Source organism: Musca vetustissima, unplaced genomic scaffold (assembly GCF_032173495.1).
Source record: "Musca vetustissima isolate MV318-11 ecotype Yass unplaced genomic scaffold, APGP_CSIRO_Mvet_v1 utg39924, whole genome shotgun sequence".
Lineage (NCBI taxonomy): Eukaryota > Metazoa > Arthropoda > Insecta > Diptera > Muscidae > Musca > Musca vetustissima.
In genome coordinates, this window is record NW_026876369.1 from 1 (window position 1) to 9,945 (window position 9,945).

At 32.8% G+C, this 9,945-nt stretch overlaps 1 pseudogene; it reads right to left on the reverse strand.

Annotated features, from left to right (window-relative positions):
• Positions 1–5,729: 5,729 nt before the first annotated feature.
• LOC133320946 (uncharacterized) lies at positions 5,730–8,767 on the reverse strand (annotated as a pseudogene).
• Positions 8,768–9,945: the final 1,178 nt, after the last annotated feature.

Sequence of the window (9,945 nt, forward strand, 5' to 3'; positions counted from 1 at the left end):
ATTAACATTTATTTAAAAGTATCCAACAACAACAACAACAAAAGTTAAACTTTCATTTATAAAAGTTTTATTTTTTAGTATGGCACCAGTAACCGTGATATGAATTTCGCCTTCAAATATTTTTGACAGGAGAATGGAAATAAGTTTTTAGGTAAATGGACGACCAGGCGTTATAAAAGAAAGTTAGCAAGCACATTTTTCATTTATTACTCGCATTGAATTTTATGACTTCAAGTTCAAAAATGTTAATAGATATTTTGCATGCATAACAAATGGTGTGTTTGTTAAGTGCGTTGGTTTTTTTGTTATTTTATAATAAATGGTGAATCTTTGTTATTATGACATGATATGGTCTAGATGGCCTAAGATTTCATTAATTAATTTATTGTTGAAATTGTGTAATATTTTATACTTTAATTAGTTAATATTTTTCTTACGCCATAAATTAATATAAATGAATTTTGCTGTTGTGTTATGTGTTAAATAGGAAGAACTGAGTGGGACCCCATTGTAAAAAATATTAATAAATAATTCTGAAAGGAAGAAATACGTTTCATTGCTTCATGCACCATTACCAAAGGTATTTTACCAGACCAATATATTTTTAATACCTCTTTTATAACTACTTCCCAGTAAAATTTTAAGGAATTGTTACATCCGAAGTGTATTGGAAAACAAATTATGAGAACGTTATATACCATTTGAAATATATATTTTTTTCCAAAATATTTTTATTCCTTTTCCAACAAATTTGAGTTTATAAATGACATTATAAATCGATGTTACCTCACGTACGGTCAAAATATACTGGATTTTTTCATTAAAGCCCGTTGAAATCGTCAAGGTGAATTTCCATCTTTTGAGTTTTTATTTCAAATATTTGTTTTAAAAAATGTATTCATTTCCGGAAGTTGTAGTTATATCAGAGTTTGAGGTGTATTGCCCATGTCTGTGTAAAATTTTAAACCCTAAGTATTGCCTGGTGACATTGGGATGCCTGCAAATTTGTAGTATAAACGTTCTCTGTACTATTTAACCTAAGGCAGGAAAAATCAATTTGACGAAAACATGGAAATAACTAGTGAAATTTTTTCACTGCTTTTGATGTGGATTATCAGACAAGAGTGCCTTGATAAACTTGAGCCTTGACCGTAAAAGACATTTTGAAACAAGTAAAAAGATTATTGAAATTGTAAAAATATCTAATAGTGAGGCTACCGTTTTATGCGGCTATAATAAAACGGAGAACGGAGGAGTTTTCGGTCGTGAAATTTGGCAGCCAATGACAAACATAATTTTCAGCCAATTCGGTTGGAAAACTGTGCAAAATTCCCAAAATACCGAATATTGGTACCGTTATATGGGGGATATCCGGTAATCTGGGTCCATATTAATACTTTTTGGTACAGATGTGTATTAATCAATGAGACTGCCAAATTGCAGCCAATTCGGTTAGAAAATCTGTTTAAAATTTGCCAAAACACCGAGTATTGGGAAGAACCTTAAAGTTTTGTCAATATTAATATTTTTTTTTACGAAAATGTGCTATGCAATGAAAATCCATACCTCAAAATGTGAATTTACAGCCAATTCGGTTAGAAAACGTGTCCAAAATACCGAATAATTGGAAAGTCAGAGTTGTACACCACGGTTTGTTTGCCTGATGTCTTCGGAGGAATTTAAAAACCGAACATAAGCGAACGAATCGTTGTGCCGCATTAGAATTGCAGCTCTCACACTTCGCTTAAACCCACACTTCGCTTAATTCCAAGTTTTCGGTTAAGCACATGAACATGGGTATATTAGAAGAGTGAATATGTTAAAGTTGTACTAAACATTTTTTTTATAAAATTTCTCAAACATTGTTCTTATTTGATTTTATTTTCTGTGGAAAATTAATAATTATTTTCGACATTTTCTATTTTCAGGTAAAATGCATAATTAGAATATCTTCTGTATATGTATGTAAGTACTACATTGAAATATATAACATCTAATTATTATTTTCTGAGTTAGGCATCGGTAGGGTAAATATAAATGTGCATAATTTGTAGATTGTTACAATTTTCACAAAATTTTTGTAAAATGCAATTATATAATTAAATTTTATTTAATATAATTCTGCAACGTTTATAGTCAGATGTACAAATACATACACAAACGGAATGTTTGATGTGTGAAGGGATGTTAATGAAAAATGTAAAAACAAATTTTCGCCCAAAATACTTTAAATTAATAAAAACAATGAACGTAATTGTTGAAAACTAAATGTAAATATATACAAATAGTATCACAATTTTGGGTTTAGTAGAACAAAAATATGAAGTACAAAATTGGTGGAAAGATCTTCTCAGGCAAAAAGCTTCATTCGTTTCTTATTTATTCATCTATACACAAACTCAAAAAATAAATTAAGAATTGTGCATACAAAATTGACGTCTCTAATTTCAAAGAATGAAGATTGAGAGTCTGATTTAATCCAAGGGAAACAAAAGCTAAACAATTATCGCACATCTTTATTCATGTTGGAAAAATACAACTACAGAACCCAAAAAACATTCTACTATGTTTCCATTATGCATATTAATCTAAAAACCAATAAGGGACAACCCCTCCATTCTCGTTAAAAAAGAAAACGATTGTTTTATTTTTATTTAATTTAGATCTTTAACTTCTCAGGAAAGTCTCCTTAAAATTTCAAGTGAAAATCCAAACTATTCTTGAAGATGTAGTCGATTCATTGCGCCAGTATCAAGCAAGTATCACCAAACTGTGGTACAGGGTATTATGTCTTTCTGCATATGTTTGTAACAGGCAAAAATAATCGAGATAGACCCATGGTTCCTTTTGAAAATATGCATAGAATCACTTTCTGAGTCGATGTATTTATGTCCGTCCGTCTGTCCATGTTAAATTGTAAATAAAGTACACGTCTATTTATGACCCGAATTGGATGAAATTTGGCACAGCTCATTTGTTTGACCCAAGGACGAAACCAATTGAAATTGGGGAAAATCGGTTCAGATTTAGATATAGCTCCCATATATATTTGCGTCCGATTTAAGGTAAATAGTGCACCAAAGTCCATATATATCTTTCGATTTGCACGAAATTTGGCACATCGTAATGAATAAGGTCTAGAATGATGTGTGCAAAGTTTCGTGAAAATCGGTTCAGATTTAGATATAGCTCCCATATATATCTTCGTTCGATTTAAGGTAAATTGTTTACCAAAGTCCCTATATATCTTTCGATTTCCACGAAATTTGTCATAGCGTACTAAATTAAGTCTACAAGTTTCATGAAAATCGGTTCAAATTTAGATATAGCTCCCATATATAGTTTCTCCGATTTTAGGTAATTGGTGCACCAAAGTCCCTGGAAATCTTTTCATTTGCACGAATTTTGGCACAGCGTACTGAATTAAGTCTAGAATGATGTGTGCAAAGTTTCGTGAAAATTGGTTCAGATTTAGATATAGCTCTAATATATATTTTCTTCCGATTTTATGTAATTTGTGCACCAAAGTCCCTATTTATATATCGATTTGAACGAAATTTGGCACAGCGTAATAAATTAGGTCTAGTATAATGTGTGTTAAGTTTCGTAAGAATCGGTTCAGATTTAGATTTAGCTCACATGTACATTTTCGTCCGATTTTATGTAACTGGTGCACCAAAGTCCCTATGTACCTTTCGATTTGCACGAATTTTGGTAGGGTACTGAATACTGAAAGTCCAAAATGATGTCGCTAAGCATCGTGAAAAGATAATGATATAAATTATTCTTTGGCAAATTTCCATGAAATCGGTTCAGATATAGATATATAACAAAAACGCGTCGTCTGTTAGGATACATATGTAGAATATATACAAGGTGGTGAAGGGTATCGTATAGTCGGCCCAGTCCGACTTTACTACTTTCCTTACTTGTTTTTTTTTTCTTAAAAGCTCCCATACAAATGACCCATATAATTTCGAACTTCCTACCCCAGTTTTCCATCCTGAGCGCCTGTAATGTGGAATACTATTTTTTCTGAGCATGAACAACCTGAATAAAAACATAGTCCATATATATAAAGGTCCCGACCGATTTAGGGAATTTCGAATGCACACCACTTTGTGGAGGGTATAAAAAGTTTGGCCCGACCGAAATTAACGACGTTTTTCCTTTTTTCATATATCCCCTTTACAGTAATAAACAACTCTTTTCTCTACTCGGTTTCCTCAGTTTTGGGAAGAATGATGAATACAGTGGTGATAACGTTTTTGTTTTTTGCAAATATATCAAGCACAAACATGGATGTGAGCTAATATAATATCATCGTGAAAAATCCATTATTGGGGTTTCCACACTTTTATGCGTTTCTGAAGAATTACTTCGATTAAATGGCGTAAATGTTCAAGGAAGTGTTGAACTTTCCACCTTGTGGCTAAAATTCATCATACACAACGCCATTGCAGCAAAACCTTCAGATTTAACTGAAATTTACGTGCTTTTTGGGTCATCTTCTAGGTCTTCATTAAAACTGTAATATTGAAATTTAACTTATATTCTGTTAATAATGTAAACGAACTGTCAATGCAAAGTGGCTGACATTTCCAACATATATAACATGACATGTACAAATTAACACATTAAAAACAATCGACAATTTGATCATAAGTAACTTACGAAACGGTAAAAAAAATCTCTGGGCTATAATCAACATTTTCCCTTTACAAAATTATCGAACCACAATTTTTAATATCCCGTATTAAAACCACTAATTAATTTTATTTAAATACAATAAAAAATAATTTGCCCATTATAACCTCATTATCAGCTACTTACTAAAAATGTACTTTACAATTTATTCCCCAATCAATAAATAATTCAGAAACCGACTTTCTATTGGCCAAAAATATATAGCGATCATAACATAATTATGTGTCCAAGTGTGTGTGTGTGTATGTGCGTATAACATTTTTCAATTAAAAACTAGACGACACTTTTTTTCATAAAAAAACGTTTTTTAATTGAACGCAGTGCTAATTAATGCCATAAAACCAGATGAAAGCGTACGTAGTTGTAATTTTTTTTTTGTTGTCGTTGCTCTTCAACATCTTTCTTGTTACTCAAAAGTGTTTCGCTGAAAACTTGTTGTTGAGATGAAAGCAAGAAATTATTTTATCCGTTACACTGACCTCAAAAAACTTTAAAACTGAAAGAAACACCACCAACAACAACAACGAGAGAAGATACTCAGCATCTGTTGGTGGAAAGATTGAGTTTTGTCTGTCTCTACAATACAGGTTGTCAACATTTGTCGGAGCCGTGTGTGTGTGTTTCCTCTCCTACTAGAGACACCTGGTCTTGTAAAACTATGAAAACACACAAAACAGGATTCAGGTGAGAATACTACCGTATCGTACTGTTCGATTTTCCGTTTTTAACCTACTTCCAAGGCCAAACAAACGTTTGATTTATATAAAGAAGAATTTGTGTTGAGGTTAGTAGGAAATATGTCTGTCCAGTTTTATGCGTCCTCTTGCTGGTTATCGATTCTATGTTCGCGTGTGTGTGTTTCCCATATCCCAACCCTATAACAAATTCCTGTGAAGTTGTTCCAATACTATTCCTCTCATGCGTAAAACTGAATTTTCAATTGAGCGTCGTTGTTGTTGTTGTTTTCCTCATCTCGATATCACTTGTTTTAATTGCATAGAAATTGTTCAACACCAATGACTTTAAAACATGTTGTTGTTCTTTCTTTTCGTTGTTTTCTTTTACTTACATTCTTCCAAAGCACGTTGCATATCCTGAATGGAGTCTTTGGGAACCTTGAATTGCAGAGTATGTGTGCCAAAGAAACGTGCAATACGTTCCACCAACAATGTATCGACCTCATTTTCACGTGCTTCATTTTCTTCGGGCAGGGTAATTTCATTCAATGATCTTCCAACGGGAATGTCATCGGTTTTCACCAATGAAATACCTTCGGTAAGCTTAACATCACCGTTTTCTGTGTCGAAATAGTGGAGGGCACGTTCCTGGAATTAAAAACAAATATTGGAAATTAAAATTTCATTGATGTAAATAGGAAAAAATAAATTAAATTAATTTTGGTAAAAAATATTGAATGAAACGATTTTTTTACAAATTTATTTGATTTTTATAAAAATTATTCGAAATTCAATGTAAATAATAGGTGCTAAATGTTGGCTCTAAATTCAATATTTCGATTTCCGAATGTTACTGATATTTGATTATATAATATCTTCATATTTAAAAAATTGCGCCAGATCACAAAACTAACCTCAATTTTTTGAAGACAGTTAGGGTATTGTCATTTAAAGTCTAAGGACTACTTTCTACCATTACTCTTACCAACCAAGCGTTAATCACCAATGATGTTTGACAACCGCCATTATATTGTCCTTTGAATAAAATTTACATTTTCGAACATTTAATCCTAGTGAGAGCTTAAACCGACATATAGAATAAATTGAGTTTCCATATATCCATGTCGACAGGAAGTAGTTGATAATCTTTTCGAAAGTACTGATAATATTCAGGATGATAGAACATTTTCCCCAAAGGTTTACATCGTACCTTCGATCTAAAAATCTTCATTATTCAAGATTCAAGCATTATTGATTCTGTTTCCATAAATGAGATCTGATCCAAAAGAAGGCCTTAAGTTTTCTTTATTTACCAAGTCCTATCTTGTCCAAGTAATTAAAGTAATTCCGCTCCAATTATCGAAATTATCTTGGGAGATGATGCTATCCACGTAATAACATACCTAGGTAGTGTGAATGGAAAAGTCTAAAGGACTTCACTAAAACACGACATTCCCAGAATCTTAGAGAGTCAAAATACCAAGATGGGGTTTTATTAACTTAGGTCCTATTTCACTCGTTTAATTCCATATCCTATTATTGGACATGTTGCAAAAATCCTTGTCGCAAAAATTCATGATGGACCACACCATTGTAGTCGGAGAAAACCGTGAGGAAAACCCTCACATTTGGCCGAACTTACGTTTCCATTGGAAGATTGGATTTTGTTCAAATTTCATAGGCAAACACTCATGATCTGTTACCAGTTGTGACCTTTAGAAGGTCGTATTTGGCCCGACGTTGCGTTTTACACGTTGACTATACACGCTAAAAATGTGTCTCATGGAACAATGGGGTTTTTATCCCAGTTGTCTTTGGACAAAATCAGTTTCAGAAAATTTGGAATCAATTTACAAATGTCTGTCCGTCTGGATTGCCGGATAAATTTCGAAGGAAGTAATTTGCAGTTCGTAATATTTCTTTCAAGACTAAATCAAGTTCGAAAATAGAGAATATCAGTCTACTTCTTCTAATACATTTTCCACAAAATATTCAAAAGTTTTCCAATTAATTCAAACTTTGCAGAACCTTACCGAACCTCTTCCCTTCCCAAAGATGGGTCACCCTTTCTGATACAACCCATAGTGTGAGTGTGAACATTTCGAAAATGTTTAATTCCAATATAAAGAAAGTGCAGTGCCCGATTTGATCCAAAGTATATTATTATCACACCTAGATCAATTTCGAATATTGGTACCACCTATGCACTCTTCTGATGCCTCCTCCACAAAGCAGGACATTTACAAAATTTGTAAATTGTATATGGAGCTAATGGGGTAGGTATGCGATTTCATCCATAGATTGCACATAGTAATACATTAAATTTGAAGATGTGGTCTATAAGGAAGCCTCTGTTGGTACCTCCCCAGATTGTTAAATTTTTTCATAAAAAATATATACAACATATAAAGCGAATTGGGAAACCAGGGTGGTGAAAAATTTGACCGACTTCAATATTTATGCTAACAAGAAATTTAGTGCCTATCCTCTGTAGTACCTCCCCCCTCACCAGACCAACTGTCACAATTTTGAATAAAAAATGCTAGACAGTTACTAAATAATAATTTCGTAAACCTCAGCATGCGAAAATAGCATACAAATGGCAGGATACATAGACTGAGGGTATAACTATATAACTAACAATTTTCTGGGAATAGTCGTTCTCCTAAATCAATGGTGTGTGAAACAAAACATATTCAAGGAACTAAAGAGATACTATTTAATTTTTAAAGAACCTAAACTGTAGATGGTTGATATAGATTAATACGTCTGCATTGATATCAAACATATATAAATACGATCTCCTAAAACAATAATTTAATTCTTAAAACAATAATTCAGGACGCGTGTTCCCAGGCTCTGTATATGGAAATGTGCATGGCAAATACTCATTTTTAGGCCTTTACATTTTGTGAGGAATATAATAAATCTTTTAAAAATTAATTAATATTACGAATTTAATATAATTACTACAACATCCTTCAACATTAATTCGTGTTCTCCTTTCGCTCAATATTTTCATCTTTCACTGCACACAAAATCCTTGTAAATTACATGACGTTTTAATTGAACAATTCTTTTATGCACAATTGTCACTTTGGTGTCATTACGATGGATTATCCTTTACATAAGCTTATTTTACAAATTTGCATACGTATATGTATATTTTTGTACGTTTATATTATTAACAACACTGCTTACCTTAAGGCACAATACCACTGATCGATCACCACATTCTTTAACCATTTTTAAAGCACTTGTCAGCAAACTATCGGCCTCGGAGGCTGAGTGGGTGGCAGCGGCAGATGTTGCCACCAGGGCAAATAAACACACAAATTTGAACATGATTGATTGTTATCTTGAATTAAAAGAAAATTTAAAATTTATTTTTTTCGTTTGAATATGATGGTAATGGTAATCCACAGATATCCTTTAGTTTTTTTATCGTAGTTGTGGGTTCAATTATTTTTTCTTATTAATTAAGTTTTTTATATTTAATTTTTTTCAATGAGCACTATTAGTCCGTTTCGATTTTTATTTAATTTTTTCTTATTAAAAATGACAAAACAAACAAACAAAAAAATTTAATAATAATCCACTTACAGCGATCGATTGATCGGTCAGAAGGCAACCGGTAAACTGTGACTAGAAAACGCTCGTTGATCGAGTTTTATTCCCACCATACAAACTCAAGTCATACGCACGACAAAAACAATAATATAGCGCGCAAAAGCAGCGTCAACGGCAACGACATCGACACCAATGCTGATGGCAGCCGTTGTTGAAACGACAGTCGCAGCAGTCGCTCGCAAAGAAAGCAGTAGATAAATAGTTAGCTAAGTGTAAACGAAATTGTGCCACAAAAGTCACTGCAAAAATACTTGTTTGTCACACTGTAAACTTGATTTTGGCCAATACATAGTTTGCATTACAAGCCACCACCATCGTCGCCAGCGTTGTTGTCGACATGTTAGCATGTGGTCTATGATGAGTGTTGTTTGTATTGTTGCTGTTGACATCGTTGAGAAAGCAACGAAAGACACATGCACACCATCAACGACAATAAGCAATTTCCATACTCGGTATTACCTTGGCATTGCCATCTCTGCCATGGCCAAGAGAGCAAACATTTGTTTACAGTTGCAGTAACATTTAGCAGTTGGCTGCTTCTGTTATTTATTTCCACAGTGTTTTATGTCATAAATAAATAAATAAAAAACATATCTAACTTTTGCTGATTTCTTTCTTATCTGCCTCAACGCTACTTCTACTGTTGTAAGCATATTACATTTTTCCTACAATGTTAGTTATTTTATGCTACTACACTTCAATTATAATTAAATGATGATTTTTGTTCAATTTATTTTTAGTGGCATTAAATTTTCGATGGAATGTGCATGGAGCACGTCTGTTTTCTTCATCCTTTTTAAAGAGGAATTAGTCGTTAATATAGTTTCTTTGCTCCATATAGTCCTTCTGTTGCACATACGGTTCCGACTTCTAGATAGACCATTTGAATATGGTATTATGTCTGTTGAATATGGTATTATGTCACACTGTT